A 16016-nucleotide genomic window follows, 5' to 3' on the forward strand; every position below is an offset into this window, starting at 1 on the left:
ACGTTAAGAAGGGGTTGGGGGTTAGTGCCTTAGGCTGTAAGCAAGCAGGGCTCCTGGAATGGGGCCTGGCCAGTGCTCCCTCCACCCCCAGTTCTCTTGGCCAGGACTGGCAGGCTGGGGCCTGGGCAGGCCTGGGCCTACTGCCAAGGGTGGTGAGCGCCATGGGGGTTGGTTTCAATAAACAAAAGCAATAATGTTGGAAGAACCTCCACAATAAACAGAGAGACTGGGACATCCCAATTTTGCTACCCAAGCCCTAAGGCCTTTTCTCTGACTCTGTGATCTTTCTTTGGCCCCTCTTCCACAGGTTGGGGGGCAGGCAATCATAGGTTTTATTATCACCATAGTGAACAATCCGCATTCCATCCAGGAAGGAGCATCTTCCTGGAGAAGCCCAGAGAAGGAAGGGAAGGGTCTTGTATCCAAGCCTTCACACACAGAATCTTCCAGTGTGATTAAACCTCTGGGGAAAAGGTAGGGGATGCACAGCAGAGTTAGCAAACTTTTTCTGTAAGGGCCAGATAGTAAATATTTTCACCTTTGAGCTTCATACAGTTCCTGCTGCAACTATTCATGTCTGCCATTGTTTTGTGAAGGCAGCCATACACAACATGAAAATGAGATGGGGCGTGGCCAGATTTGATCTGCTGGCACAAGTTTGCTAACCCCTGATGTATAGGATCAAATGAGTGCCAGAAAGGGGAAGTGACCAGTTGAGATTACCCACCCTATGGGTGAGTGAGCAGGATAATCACCCAGGCTCCTGACCCGTCTACCCAGTAGCCTGCACAGAACATGTGTGACCCAACTCGGTGTAGCTGTCCAGGATGGCTCCCTAGAGCCCTGAACCTGGCACAAGGGAATTGTACCCCATGGAAGAGGTCAGTATGTTCAAAGTTAGAGAGGAATATGTCAAGTTGGACATATAAATAATAGGAGGAAGGGATGTAGCTGGTTATCCCAGTGTTGTTGGGCAAAATCTCCTGGTGCCTTCTGTGAGTCATGGAGACAGGACATAAAGGACAGTATCAAGTGTCCAGGTTTAGGGGCTGCTGCATGCAGGAGCCTGGAGATGATCCCTCTATGAATACCATCCCTGTGGTTGCTAGCTGTGTGTGTCACAGGTCTGTAGGGTGAGGCTGTGTTAGAGAATAAAGTGCAGTTGAACTCATGTGAGGTATGGTTCAGGTGTGGGGAGGTTGAAGGGGATAGAGTGAGGCTGGATTGGGAATATTTTGTGGTGGGTTAGTATGTATACAGGATTTGAAGGCCCAGTGTAGCCAGGGGTTCACTGTGGCTAGGGGGAAATCAATGAACAGTGGGTGGATTGGGGCTGCCATCAGAGTGCCCTTTCTGTGGAGGAGCAGTGAAGTTTGGCAGAGGGTATATAGCTTGCAGTCAGGTTGGGATCAGTATGACTTTGGGCTAAGGGTAAGAACATGGATGGGGTTTGAGGGTCCGTGTATACTCAAGACAGGATCACTCTGAGGTTAAATTTGGTGGATCATTCTTCATTGGGACTGATTGTGAGGTGAAGTTCTGGGGTTAAGGGTGTGGCCCTGTTTGGGGGGTCAGAGTGACTGATTATGAGGTAGCTGGGATTAAGACCATTATTTGGTTGAGGTTCATTACTGGGACTGAGGTCACTGTTTGGCTGAAGTTCATAAAGTCAGTGAGTGTTCAGGTTGAGGTGTCTATGCCAGCGGTCCTAATTGGGTGGTGGGCATTCATGTAGGGCTTGAGATAGGAGTGACCGACAATGGTTGGGATTGGGAGTCAGCGTGTGGTTGGAAAGAATGGTGGCCAGCATTCTTTGTGCTTGATTGATTGGCATCTTGTTGCATTTAGACGGTTAGCATGTCCTGTTTGGAACTGGGGGTTGGTGTGTATTAAGGGCTGGGTGTCTCCAAGTGTGATTGACTTCAATGGTAATATGTGCCCAGACTACATATTCCAGTGTGATTGTAGGTCAGTGTGGGTCACTGTGTGGCCAAAGATGGAACTAAAGCATCAGTGTGTTGTTGGCACTGGAGGATCAGTATGATTTGGGGTCACCCATGGTTGAGGAATGAAGATATAGTTTAGTGTGTGGGTCTTTGTAAAGTTGTGTCATTAGACTGAAGGGTCAAGGTACAGCTGGGTTTGAGGGTCAGTGTGTGTTTAGGGATCAGTTGGTCGTATCATTCGTATTGACCTTCAGTTGGAGGCGATAGGGCTTGGATGAAGTTGGGGATGGGGAAGAACAAGTGGTCTCCTGAGGAAGACTCCCAGAGGAAGGAAGCCTCATAAGCAGAGACTCCAAGGCTGAACTGGGATCGGCTCATGACTCGGGCCCTGGGTTCCATGTGAGGTGGGGTTTGGAGGTCATGACGCAGGCCAGCATATGACTACGAGGGTAAGAAGAGATCACAGGAGTTGGTGGAAAGACTGTGTATGGGGAGTTTTTTAGGGTGGAGAGTTCTGGATGTCGGTCTCTCAAACTGGCCTTCTTGGAGAATGCTGAGGCCAGGGGAGGTTTAGGGATAAAATTTACTTGAATATTTGAACAAAACACTGTAGCAGATGTTAACATTGCCTGGCCCACACCCCCTCTGTAGTCAATGTACCTCGAATGCCCATAGTACTTTGCTCAGGCACCTGCGGCTCTGCCTGGGGATGCTGTCAGACTATGGGTGCAGGTTCCATCTTCACCAGGCAATCCCCAGAAATGCCTGGAGCTACTGCTCCCTAGTGATAGCCCAGCACTAATGACAGGACAGGTAGGAACCGATGGCTAACCACTCCAGCTACAGGCTCTCAGCAGGGCTGAGCCCCTTCCTTAAAGTAAGCAGCCCCTCATTCATTAATATAGCCCATGTGGGCTTCCTTCCCTTCCCCAGTTCACATCCCCACCCCCATAGGGTGCTTCCTGGGATCATGGACCAAAACAAATGACCTGCCTCCATATCCTTGTTCTGGGGAAACTGACCTAAGAGAAACATTTTTATAATAAAGCTAACAAAGATATATTATGGGAGCATGAATTTTACATGACTTTCCCAGATAAAGCAAAACACCATGATGGAGAGTGCGTGTCTCTGGCCCCAGGATTCTCCTCCCTTACTTTGCCCAGAGGGGCTCTGAGGTGTGAACCAGGGTGGAAACCAGAGGGCAAATGTACCTGGAGGTGAGCCTCCCAGGCAAACAAGCTGGACCATGAATCTAGGGTGGGATGGGGGAGCAAACAGGAGCTACTGAGCACAGCTGTGCACTTTGGGAACTCAGCATGTGGCTGGGCAAGTGTGCATTGGGATTTGGGGTCTTCAAGCTCTTCTTCCATCGTGGGGCCCATGAGGGATTGAGGTGGCTTGGCTTAGGGCTAGGTCTTATTGGGGTGGCTCCTGTCCTGATGAATTTGTGGGGGATAATATGCCGTTGCTGTGGGGTGGCCAGAGTGACCCAGCATCCGTTCTTACATGGTTAGTGAGACAACTGAAGCACACTAAGGGTTGGCACATAACTGAAGTCAGGAGTCAACAACCAGGATTTACCTGACAGGAGGGCTATGTAATTGCTTTGGAGGTACAGTGAGTCATTGGATTTGGGGTTGATATTTGAAAGAGTTAGGATAATCCAAGGGTGTTATGAGCCCGGCTGCCCATCCAGTGGATCTTTAAAAATGCCCTGCTCTGGTAGATGCATCCCTGACCCAGAAGGCATGGTAAATGGAGTACAGACTGGATTTCAGCCCCCTCACTTATCCTCTTGTCTGGGTGCCTTTGGGCAATGACCAACCTATACAGCTCCACGTAGAGGCCCTGGAGGTGGTTGGGGTCTCGGATCAAGGGCTTCAGGAATAGCTGCATCCTCCAGCCTCCTCCCCAGCCGTCTCCTCCAGCTGTCCTGTTCTTCCAAGAGGAGGCTGGGCAGGTTTCTGCAGTTGTGAGCCTCTGCACCCTGTGAGGCTTGGGAGTTGGCTTCCTGGAGCGAGGGTCAGGGTCAGGGTTCGAGTCCTGGCCACGTCGTATATGTGTCAGAATGAGCAATGCCTTTTTAGGTCACATATACTTTGGACTTCAACACTGCTTTATGTAGGCCGTAAAATTAATAGGTGGGAACGAGATTTATGGGCCCCACTGGGCTGTTCTTTGCTTGTTAGGTTAAACACACTGATTTCCTGGTACAAAAGTGCTTGTTAAAATAATCTCCCCAAGCATGTTCAGAGGGGACATATCTGTCTTGTTTGGAGGGTGGAGAAGAGGCCAGGGCACCCCATCCCCACCTCCGAGGCTGGCCCACCTGTCGTGGCCTCCCCCAGCCCCAGCTGTGCATATGATGGAATGAAGGATGAGGTTTCTGGGTGGGGGGTGATCTAGGGAAGGAATGCGCCTCTGTGCAGATAACACCAGAGCCAGACACGCACTCCCATCACCCTCCACCTTGAAGAGCCAGTAGCCTTTGTTCCTGCAATATCTTGAGAAGAAAGGCTAGAAGCATGGGGGGTGGGGAGAGTTGGAGGGAGGCCTGGGGTTGTTGGAGCAGAGTGAGAGGTTGCCCTCACTGCTGCTTCTGAAGACTGAAGACTTGAAAGTCAGAAATGGAAGCAGAGAGGAGAGGTGGGTCCTGCTGCCTGAGCAACCTCGGGTGGCACTGTGTTTGCAGGCCAATGGGTCCCAACTCTACATGTGTGCCCACAACCCTCATCTATCACAGTGTCCTGAGGCATGCACCCTCTCTGAATGACTCAACCACTCCTGGGATGGAGATTGTGTAGCCATCTCCTGCCCTGATGGGGGTACTCTAAGGAAGTGACTGGTGGGGTCACAGGTAGAGTGGGTTATGCAGAGCTTGTAGGGGACTTCTGGAACCAGGTGGTTAACAGAGCTGCTGGGCAGGGCTAGGTGGTGGGTCTGGGTGGAGCTTAATTCAGTCAATGGCAAAAGAGTGACAGGATGCATGTACAGGGCAGGAAGAAAAGCCCATGCTGAGCCAACTCCAGATTAGTGCTTGGCCCTTAGCATGTCCATGAGACAGGTGCCTGCTGGCTGGTGGCATGCTGACTGGGGTGCTCTGAATCCTCTACTGCCCTGTTCAGCCCTCTGAAGACCACACTTCCCAGTCTTCTAACATTCCCCAAGGCCTGATTCCATGGATGGGGAGGTGCACACTGAACTCCCCTCACCGCCCACAAGTCCTCATGCTCTCTCGGGCTCAGCCTCCTGCAGCCTGCTGTTGTTCAGCCTCAGAAACCCACTTGGATGGCCCTCTTCTGGGCTCCTGGTGCCCTTTGTGTTTGATATTCGTGGTCATGGCACTACCCACGCCATGCCTGATTCTTGTTCCTTTTAATCCTTATGATGTTGCCGTGATACCCAATTATGAATAGATGAACAAAACTGAGACATCCATTAATGTCCAAGGCTGCTCAGTTGTGAGCGGAGCAGCCAGACCTGAGTTAGGTCTGACGACCTGGTCAGTGGCCCGCCCTATACCTGCTCCCTCTAAGGACCTCCCTGCCCCATCCCAGGGCATTTGAGCTATCAATGGGGCAGCAGGAGCAGACATGCTGTCCAGTCTCTAGTGCCCAGTACGGTGGGGCACCCACGGTGGGAATTCAGTGGACCTTGCAGATTGAGATGTGACAGCTGTGCACTGCTCTGAATCCGGAGTTAGGCTTCTACGTTAAGAATCTTGGTGCCCATGGGATCCCTGGGTGGCGCAGCGGTTTAGCGCCTGCCTTTGGCCCAGGGCGCGATCCTGGAGACCTGGGATCGAGTCCCACGTCAGGCTCCTGGTGCATGGAGCCTGCTTCTCCCTCTGCCTATGTCTCTGCCTCTCTCTCTCTCTCTCTCTCTCTCTCTCTATCATAAATAAATAAAAATTTAAAAAAAATTTAAAAAAAAGAATCTTGGTGCCCATATCTCCAGATCTGTGGCCTTGAACAAGTCACTAAACCCTTTTCATGTGTAAAACAAGGCTAATAATAATACTTACCTCATACAGTTGCTGTGAAGGTTCAATGAGATGCTCTTTATAAAACATTTATGACAATGCCTGGCACCTAGTAAGAGCTCAGTAACTACTAACCTAGGGTCCTAACCTACTTTGGTCACCTTCTTGTTCTGAAATACTGCCACCTGCTGGTGGGTTCCGGGTGCAACCACCATATACCATCAGTGCCCAGAGCCACGGAGCACCCCAACTGGCACACACCTTGATTCCTCCATTTGGACCACCCTCCTCCGGTCCACAATAAACCAGGCTCCTCCTCTCCTTCCAGACTCTGCACAACAGCACCTCCTTTCTTGATTATCAAGCCGGCATGCCAGGAAGCACAGAGCCAAATCTAGCTTCTCCCTTCTGTCCTCCCATTCCCTATATGTTGGGTTACATGGATTTTAGAGACAGGCAGATGTGGATTTGAACTCGGATGCCAACATTTAGTAGCTGTGTGAAATGGAGCAAATTACTGAACCTCTCTGAGCTTCACAATTGAAGAAATTCTCCCAATAAACGGTCATTACTATCATTATTCATCTTCCGTCCTCTTGTCTCGGTCAGCTCCTTCTGTTCCCCCCATGGCTCCCAACAGGGCACTGCTTGCCTTCTAGTCCCCGACTGTCCATGCCTTCATGGCAGGTTCTGAAGAATTTTCCCTGCTAGTAGTAATCACAGGGGAAAAGAAGCAACACGCACAGAGGGAAGGGGGTTATGTAAAGGTTAAAACCTATTGTGATGGGGGCACAAAAGGACCCAGGTCCCCACTCTTGGTTCTTTTCTTGCTTCCCACGTGTTTCGTCTAAGCCCTGCTTGGAGGGGGTCCAGTCTTCCTCGTCTCTTCTGACCACACCCCATGTTCTCCCAAAGCAGCAAGCTGGAGGAGCTTGGCTTCCTCCAAAGCCTCCTGGAGGGGATCTCGTGAGGATCAATCTGTAAACGTGAGGGTTGGACCACAAAGATCTCCAAGGCCTTTTCTAGCTTGGGCGTGCTTTGCATCTGAGTCAACCATTTTTTGATTTAATGACTTCCAAATGTCTGCTTAGGAGAACTTGATTTTGCACCCGTGGTTGACACTGAGCACCATGCCACGTTGACCCAAGCACACCTGCAGGCCCTGACGATGGACTCGGTGCCCTGCTCTTGCTGGAAGATCAGTACTTCATTCGAACCCAGTCCAGAGAGGTCCAAGACTGGGGAGACAGTGCAGGTTCAGACTCTGGTGGGAGAGGCATGCCTGGGCAACAAGGTAGACTTCTTAGTCTTGTCATCTGCAGTTGTGAGCCCTCTGAGATGAGTGCTGCACCCACTATGATGGGAGGGCCCCATGCAGACCACTGCGACCTAAAATATACTCCCTGGGCCTGAGATCTATTAGTTCCCTTCTTTTGCGTTCTCCTCTATGGGTTCATCTCAAACCCAGCCTCGTCTGGGAAGGGCAGCACATTTTGTGCCATTCCCTGGGGGCTGGGTGAGTTTCTCATGCCCTCGCAGGCAGCCTGAGAACTCACAAGAGGCAGAAGGCTTTGAGGAAGGGCTCCAAGGGGGCCAAGGCTGGGGAGCAGACATTCAGACAGCCTGTACCGCGGTGCAGAGCCTGCCCACAGGCCTGGTGGATTAGAAGGGGTATTTGGTGAGTCCATAACCAGCCCGCAGCGGCGGGGAGCTTTGCTCAGACTTTGTAGACCATCCAATGGCCTTTTTCAAAACAGGATTTTGATGAGTTAAGTGTAAATGAATCAGAAACACATGGGTTGGATTTCCCTCCAAATGCAATGGGGTTTGAATACAGCTCAGGGAGGGAAGGGGGGTTCTGGGCAGGAGAGACGTGGCTTAATCAAACAGGTCTTTTCTCCTGTTAATGTTTGCCACCACTGCCTCAAGGCTCCTTGTCTCCTAGCATCTCACCCATGCCACCTCCAGTGGGGGAGACCTGGGTCCTTACTTCCTGGGCTCAGCTGAGGACCCTGGGCCAGCCCTGCCGGCGTCAGACTCAGGGGGAGCTGGCCTCACCCGGCCTCCCTCCGGCTGCTGTCCAGGACGCCTGGCAGAAGCGGCTGGAAGGCTTTTCTCTGGAGACAGCGCTTCACTGCTCATCCTAGACTTCTGAAGTGGGGTGACACAAAGGAGAGTGAGCCAGGGAGAGTGCAGGGTGCCACACTTGGACTTACAGAGCCTAGACCTCAGTCTTAGAATGTCGAGTCTCATGAGGAGGCAACCTTTTAGACAAGACTAAGTCCTCATCAATGTAAATCACACGTGTTATTCTACTTTCTTATACACATCACACTCTTGCTGGAGAACACATTTTAAAAGTAGAGAGAAGCAAAATAACAAAATAAAAGCTGTCTGTAACCGCCACCCGAGGATGACTTGTTAATATTCTGGTTCAGCTGCTTCCAGGCCTATATGTGCTTTTTAAGAAATAGAGGTTTACTGTCACGCAGGATAGAGATACTAAAGTGTATCAGTTAGAACTCTGAGTCTAGAAGAGACTACCTGGGCTCCAATCTCAGCTCTATCACTTACTGCCTGTTACATCAAGTTTCTCGAGCTTGAGAACCCACAACTGATAACAACAACACAACAATAACAATATGGTATTTGCTCGAATTGAATGGAATAATATTCATAAAGTCCTGAGATAAGTGTCCAATGCATAGGAGCCGTTCAATAGCTGTTAGCTCGTAGTGTTTCCATTTTGTATCCTATCTTCCTACCTATATGCCATCTGCTTCTTTTGTGATTAACATTCTCCATCACGTGATTGAATGGCTGCATTCTTTCAATGGTTATTCATCCAACCACTTCCTTTAAGTGTATGTTACAAATAACAAGGTGATGGACATTTTTCTGCATCCTAAAGGGTTTTAAGCTGGAGTCTGAGTTTTTTCATTTAAGTTTCCTTTTGCATAAGTGATTTTGCATGGGAGAGAATTAACCTGGAGAATATTTATGTTTGTGAATTTGCAGGGATACAGGGGATTTCTATTCCCAGAGTTTTGCCTTTTATACCATGTCTAATAAGTGGAATATAGTATGTGGTGTTTTGTCTGGCTTTTTTCATTTTGCAAATGCTTTTGAAATTCATTCATATTTTGCATGTGTCACTCTTGCATTCTCGTTTATAGCTGTGTCCTATTCCATTATATAGATATAACAATTTTCTTATCCATTTACTAGTTGACAAACCTTTGGATTATTTCCAATTTGGGCCAATTATTTTTTTAAAGCTTTTATTTATTCATGAGAGACACAGAGAGAGAGAGAGGCAGAGACACAGGCAGAAGGAGAAGCAGGCTCCATGCAGGGATCCCGACGTGGGACTCGATTCCTGGTCTCCAGGATCACACCCTGGGATGAAGGCAGGTGCTAAACCACTGAGCCACCTGGGCTACCCAATTTGGGCCATTTATGATTACAGCTCCTAAAAGTTTACAGATCAGTCACTGGTGGACATATGTTTTAATTTTCTTGGGTAAATTCCTAGGAATCCAGAATCACTGAATCATGTTTAGATATTAACTGTATTTTTAATTTTATAAGAAGCTGCCACATTGTTTTCCTAGAGGCTGGACTATTTTGCATCTCCAGAAGCAATGTTTGAGAGTTCTGATCAATAACATTCTTCTGTGATACTTGGTAACGTCAGTTATTTTTTTAAAGATTTATTTATTTATTTTAGAGAGAGAGTGTGTATGTGCATGTGGGTGGGGCAGAGGAGGAGGGAGCAGGAGAGAGAATCTGAAGCAGATTGTGAACCACACTCCACTGAGTGTGGAGCCTGATTCAGGGCTCAATCTCACCACCCTGAGATCATGACCTTATCTAAAACCAAGAGATAGATGTTTAACCAACTGAGCCACCCAGGTACCCCAGTAATGTTAATTTTTAAAATTTTTGCCATTCAATAGGGGTGTAGTGATATCGCATTGTGGTTTTAACTTACATTTTCCTAATGATTAATGATATTGAGCCTGTTCTCATGTGCTTATTTGCCACCCATATATTTTCTCTGGCTCAGTGTTTAGATTATTTTCAAACACATTTTTAAATTTGGTTGTCTTCCTATTGAGTTATAAAAATTCTTTACAATTTTTTGGATAAAAATTCTTTATCACATATACTGTAAATATTTTCTCCATGCCTACATTCTTTTTTCTTAGAGTCTTTTGAAGAGCTGAATTTTTTAATTTGATGAAGTCCAATATTTATCATTTTTTTCTTTTGTGGATTGTGTTTAAACTCATAGTTTAACAATTTTGTTCAATCCAATCACAAAGATTTTCTCCAGAGCTTTTCCCTAGAAGTTTTATAGTTCTAGAATTTACATTTAGAGCTATGATATGTTGGAGTTAATTTTCATATGAAGTGAGATAGGGATTGAAGTTACGTTGCGTTTTTCTTTTTCTTTCTTTCTTTTCTTTCTTTCTTTCTTTCTTTCTTTCTTTCTTTCTTTCTTTCTTTCTTTCTTTCTTTCTTTCTTTCTTTTTGCATGTGGATGCCCAAGCATCTCAGCACCATTTGTTGAAATGTTATCCTTTTTCTAATGAATTATTTTTGATCCTTTATAAAAAACCAATCAAATTCATGAGAGTCTATTTTGGATTTTATTATGTTCTATTAATCTATGTGTCTTTTTACCAATACTACCATTTTGATAATTATAGTTTTATATTAAGTCTTGAAATCAGATAGTATGAGTTTTTCAACTTTCTTTTCCAAAATTATTTTGGTTATTTCAGTTTTCCTTTGCTTTTTCATATATAGCTTAGGGGTACTTTGCCTATTTCTATCAAAAATCTCACTGGAATTTTTATTGCAATCTCACTGAAACCCTAAACCAATACAGGGAATATTTTTGAATTTTGGCAGTTTGACTAATATGTTTAGATTTTATTTGTTTCTTTTTAATATTTGTTTTTCCTCTGAGTTTCTTGGATCTGTGTTTGTTGTCCTTCAGTAATTTTGGAAAAGTTATCAGCCACTATATCTTCAAATATTTTTTTTCCAAGTTTTCTCTCTTCCTTTGGGACTCCAATTTGATATTGTCCTACAGATTTTGGGTCTTCTGGATTTTTAATACTTAAGTTTGGAAAATGTCTATTAAGCTGTCTTTAAGTTCAGTGATTCTTTTCTCTTCTGCATTTAGTCTCTGGATAAACCCGCCAAAGGAATGCTTCTCTAGCTCGGATATCACATCCCTCATCTGTAGTGTTTCTATTTGACTTTCCTATAGTTTTAACCTCAGTGCTGAAGTCCCCTTAGCATGTTGTCCACTTCTCCCATTAGATCCTTTAAAATATTAATCACAATTATTTTAATGTCCCTATTTGATCACTTTAATATCTGGGTAATCTCTGGGTCTAGTTCTGTTGACTGCCTTATCTCTTGACAATTTTTTTTATTACTTTTTTGTGTTTCTTATAAACTTTTGTTGAATGTTGTACATGGTGTGTAGAAAAATAGCAGAGACTGAGATAAATAGTACTTTTGCCCAGAAGTGGGCATGATTCTTTTTCTGTGAGACCATTAATCTGTGTAGAGAGGTGTGTGGTCATTGAGTAGCTCAAGTTGATGTTTGAACTGAGTTTGAGTATAGTTTTTGCTATAGTTACTTTATCATGTCTTGCAAATTCCTCTAACAGGGGGCTGATACTATTTGGGCTAGATTTGATCTTCTTTGATCTCATTTTCTACCTGATTGGTAGGCATTTTGTTTTGTTACTATATTTCTCATGTTTTTGTATCATGATTAATCTATGATTATGAAATCAACTGGATATAAAAATATCTTTCTATTCTCTGTAAAAGTTTATGTATTATGGAAATCCTCAATTCCATGAACATTTAAGTGATAAAAACAGTCATTGTACCATATTTTGAGATAGTTCTCTATCAACCTTTTCAATTTGTTCCTTAATTATTGGTCTTTTAAGGCATTATATTTCTTGAATTTCTTATGGCAATTTGTATTTTCCAAGAAAATTATTTATTTTATTGAGTTCTTTTATTGACTGGATTTATGACCCTTGGTGTGGCGTGAGAAAGGAGGCCCTAGGTAGAGTCTCTGGGAGCACCAATATTAAAGAGCAGAGGAGGAAGAAGTATTACAAGAGAGTGTAGGAAGGTGAATCCTGAGAAATGTGGAAAACTAGGAGTCTGTAAGAGTCTGAAACCAAAGGAAGAGAGATTTTTTTCAAGATTGAAAGTAATTAAAGGTGGTTCATATTTCTTTGCCACATTAGGTAACTGAGAAAACTAGAAATTTATCCAGAATTTTGAAGAAAAAAAATGAGATTCATGAATTCTATATAAAAGGTAAGTTGTCATTTGTGTATTAAGACAACAGAAAACATTTTTATTTACATACATATTCAGGAAAAATACCACACAACCATTTTCTATGGGAAAAAAAACTTACTTAAGAATGTAATCCAATTAAGAAATAGATAAAACGAGAAAGTTCACAAATGAGGGAGTCACGTTATAAAAGAAACTGGTGACTATTGAAGCAATATGGACACAGAACTAAATTTAAACTATTGCAATTACTGTTGTGAAGTGGACTACTTTCTTAATTACATTAAAAAATATATAAAAATGGGACACATGGGTGGCTCAGAAGTTGAGTGTCTGCCTTCAGCTCAGGCTCAGGGCGTGATCCTGGAGTTCCGAGATCGAGTCCCACTTCAGGCTCCTGCAGGGCCCTGCTTCTCCCTCTGCCTATGTCTCTGCCTCTCTCTACCTGTGTCTCTCGTGAATAAATAAATAAATAAATAAATAAATAAATAAATAAATAAATCTTTAAATATATATGTATAAATAAATAAATCTTTAAAAAATATATACATATATATATAACTGATAATGATAAAACTAAACTAAAAATGTCAAATTATTTTGGCAAAAGTTGAGAGGAGGAATTTAGAAGTATGATGTAAACATATACCAGTTCTTTATCTTTCATAGGGATATCTTAATAATACTCTTCTTAAAGCTATATTTTCCTGAGGTATAATTTACAATAAAACGCACATGTTTTAAGTGTATGGGCCAATGACTTTTGACAAATGTGTACAACCTCATAACCACCACTACAGTGAAGATGATTGACCTAGAAGTTTCACCTGTGCCCTTACCCAGTTAACCTCTGTCCTTTATCTCTGCCCCTGACCTCAGGAAACTATTAATTTGTTTTCTATTTCTCTAGATAGTATTTCTAGAGTTTAATATAAAGAGAATCATGTAATATGTACTCTTCTGTACCTGGCTTCTTTTCTAGTATAATATAATAAGCCTTGAAATCAAGTATTGTTAAGTCCTTCAATTTTGATCTTCTTTCAAAATCATTTTGGCTATCCTAGTTCCTTTGCTTTTCCATATAAATTTTAGAATTAACTTGTCAATTTCTATTTAAAAGCCTACTGGAATTTTGATTGAGCTTGCAGCTAAATCTATAGATTGATTTGGGCAGACTATACATCTGAATGATCCTGAGTCTTCTGATACATGAATGTGATCTTTCCCTTCATTTACTTAAGTTAAAACTTTTTTCTCAGCAGTGTTTTATATAGTTTAATTTTATCTCTAAATGATCCATATCTTTGATCATATTGTAAGTAGTATTTTTAAAGGTTTAATTGCAAGTTGAGGAAGTTCCCTTCTATTTTAGTTTACTGAGAGCATTTATCATGAATAGGTGTTGGATTTTGTCAAATGCTTTTTCTACATCTAGTGATATGATCATGTGATTTTTCTTTTACATCCTATTGATATGATGAATTATGTCAATTGATTTTTGAATGTTGAACCAGCCTTGCATACTTGGGATAAATTCCACTTGATCATGGTGTATAATTCTTTTTGTACATTATTGTATTCAAGTTGCTGATATTTTTGTTGAATATTTTTGCATCTATGTTCATGATATTTACCTGTAGTTTTCTTTCTTTTAACGTCTTTGTTCAGTTTGGGTATTAGGGAAATGCTAGCCTCAAAAAATTACTTCTGAATTATTTCCCCTGCTTCTATCCTATGTAAGGGATTATAGAGAATGGGTATCTTTAGACGTTTGGTAGAAGTAAACAGTGAACCCATTTGGGCCTGATGCTTTCTGTTTTGGAAGATTATTAAATATCAATTCAATTTCATTAGTAGATATAGGCCTATTCAGATTGTTTATTTCTTCTTGTGTCAATTTTGGCAATTTGTACCTGTCAGGGAATTGGTCCGTTTCATCTAGGTTTCAAATTTGGGGGCATAGAGTCACTTGCACCATGTCTTTATTATCCTTTTAATATCTATGGGATCTATAGTGATATCCTTTCTTTCGTTTATGGTATTAGAAATCTGTGTCCTCTCCTTCTTTATTAGATAGCTTGGAGAGAGGCTTATTAATTTTATTGATCTTTTCAAACAGCTTTTGGTTATCTTGACTTTCTCTATTAATTTCCTGTTTTAAATTTTGTTGACTTCTGCTCCAATTCTTGATATTTCTTTTACTTCTGTTTATTTTTTATTTAATTTGCTTGTCTTTTTTCAGTTTCTTAAAACAGAAACTTAGGTTATTGATTTTAGATCTTTCTTCTTTCCTAATGTATATAAATATCCCTCTAAGCACAGATTCCACCATATTTCACAAATTTTCATAAAAGCTGTATTTTCATCTTCATTTACTTCAAAATATTTTATATTTTACTTGAAACTTCTTCTTTGACTTATGTGTTATTTAGAAGTGTGTTGTTTAATTTCCATGTGCTTTGGTATTTTCCGGTTATCTGTTACCGGTTTCCAGTTAAATTCCATTGTGGTCTGAAAGCAGACACTGTATGATTTAGATTCTTAAATTTGTTGAGGTGTGTTTTATGGCCCAGAATGTGGTCAGTCTTGGGTGGTCAGTCTTTCATGTAAGCCTGAGAAGAATACGTATTCTGTTATTGTTTGATGAAGGAGGGTATAGGTTTTTCTTAGATTTTAAAAAATCTTTGATTTCTGGTTTGTGGAGAACTTTTAGTCACGAATGGGAGTTGCATTATGTCAAGTGTTTTTCCTTATAGATTGAATGTTATTTATTATTTTTTACCTTTACTTTTATTTTCTTTATTTTTTAATAAGGTGGGGGTCCACCATTTCTAAAGGTACTGCAATATCAGGTTGATGCACAGGTTGGACAGAGCAAGCTCCTATTCCATCTCCCTGCTCCAAAAATCTATTTAATATATTGTTCCTGGAAAGATAATATATCAGACATTAAACTGATAAGAACAGATGCTGCACCTGATCTTAGCCAAAGGCTGAGAAATGATCACCTTTATTTTTAATATGATGAAATGTATTGATAGGATTTTTGAATGTTAAACCAACTTTGCATTCCTGGAAAAGGCTTCACTCAGTCATAATTTATGTATGTATTACTAGACTCAATTTGCTAGTATTTTGTTAAGGATATTTTTTTAAGGATTTTTTTTTAATGTTCATGAAGGATATTGGTCTGTTGTTTTTTCATTTTCCAATGTTTTTATATAGTTCAGCATTATGATAATACTGACTTCTTCCCCTATTTTAAGAAAGAGTTTAAGTCAGATAAGTTTATTAATAGAAATAAATATAATTCATAAGTGAAGTCATCTGAGTCTGCAGTTTTATCTGTGGTACTATTTCTAATCACAAATTCAAATTTTGGAATTTTATTTATTGTGTATATAAATTTATTCATTTGCTGCAAATTATAAAATTACTGTCATAAACTAATTCCTAATATTATTTTATTACCTTTTAGTGTATATAGGATCTAAATGAACTCCCTGTTTTTTATTCCTAATATTGGTCATTTGTGTCTTCCTTTATTCTTGATGAATTTGGTTAGAGATTTCTAATTAAACAACATTCTTTTTAAAGAACCAACTTTTGTTTTCATTGATTTTCTTTTGTGTGTTTGTTTCCTATAACGTTTTTTGTTGCTCTTACCTTTATTTTTTTTTCTAATAACTTTAGGCTTTTTTCTCTCTCTCTCTTTTTTTTTTTGGTAATTTCTTAGA

The 16016-nt window shown here is 42.0% G+C and overlaps 1 non-coding gene across 1 annotated transcript; it reads right to left on the bottom strand.

The window, feature by feature from the left end:
• Positions 1–15094: 15094 nt before the first annotated feature.
• LOC129501562 (U2 spliceosomal RNA) lies at positions 15095–15284 on the bottom strand. The gene has a single exon (XR_008662757.1). It is a non-coding gene; the product is annotated as a U2 spliceosomal RNA (small nuclear RNA).
• Positions 15285–16016: the final 732 nt, after the last annotated feature.

Source organism: Nyctereutes procyonoides, unplaced genomic scaffold, assembly GCF_905146905.1.
Source record: "Nyctereutes procyonoides isolate TBG_1078 unplaced genomic scaffold, NYPRO_anot_genome, whole genome shotgun sequence".
NCBI classification, from domain to species: Eukaryota; Metazoa; Chordata; class Mammalia; order Carnivora; family Canidae; genus Nyctereutes; species Nyctereutes procyonoides.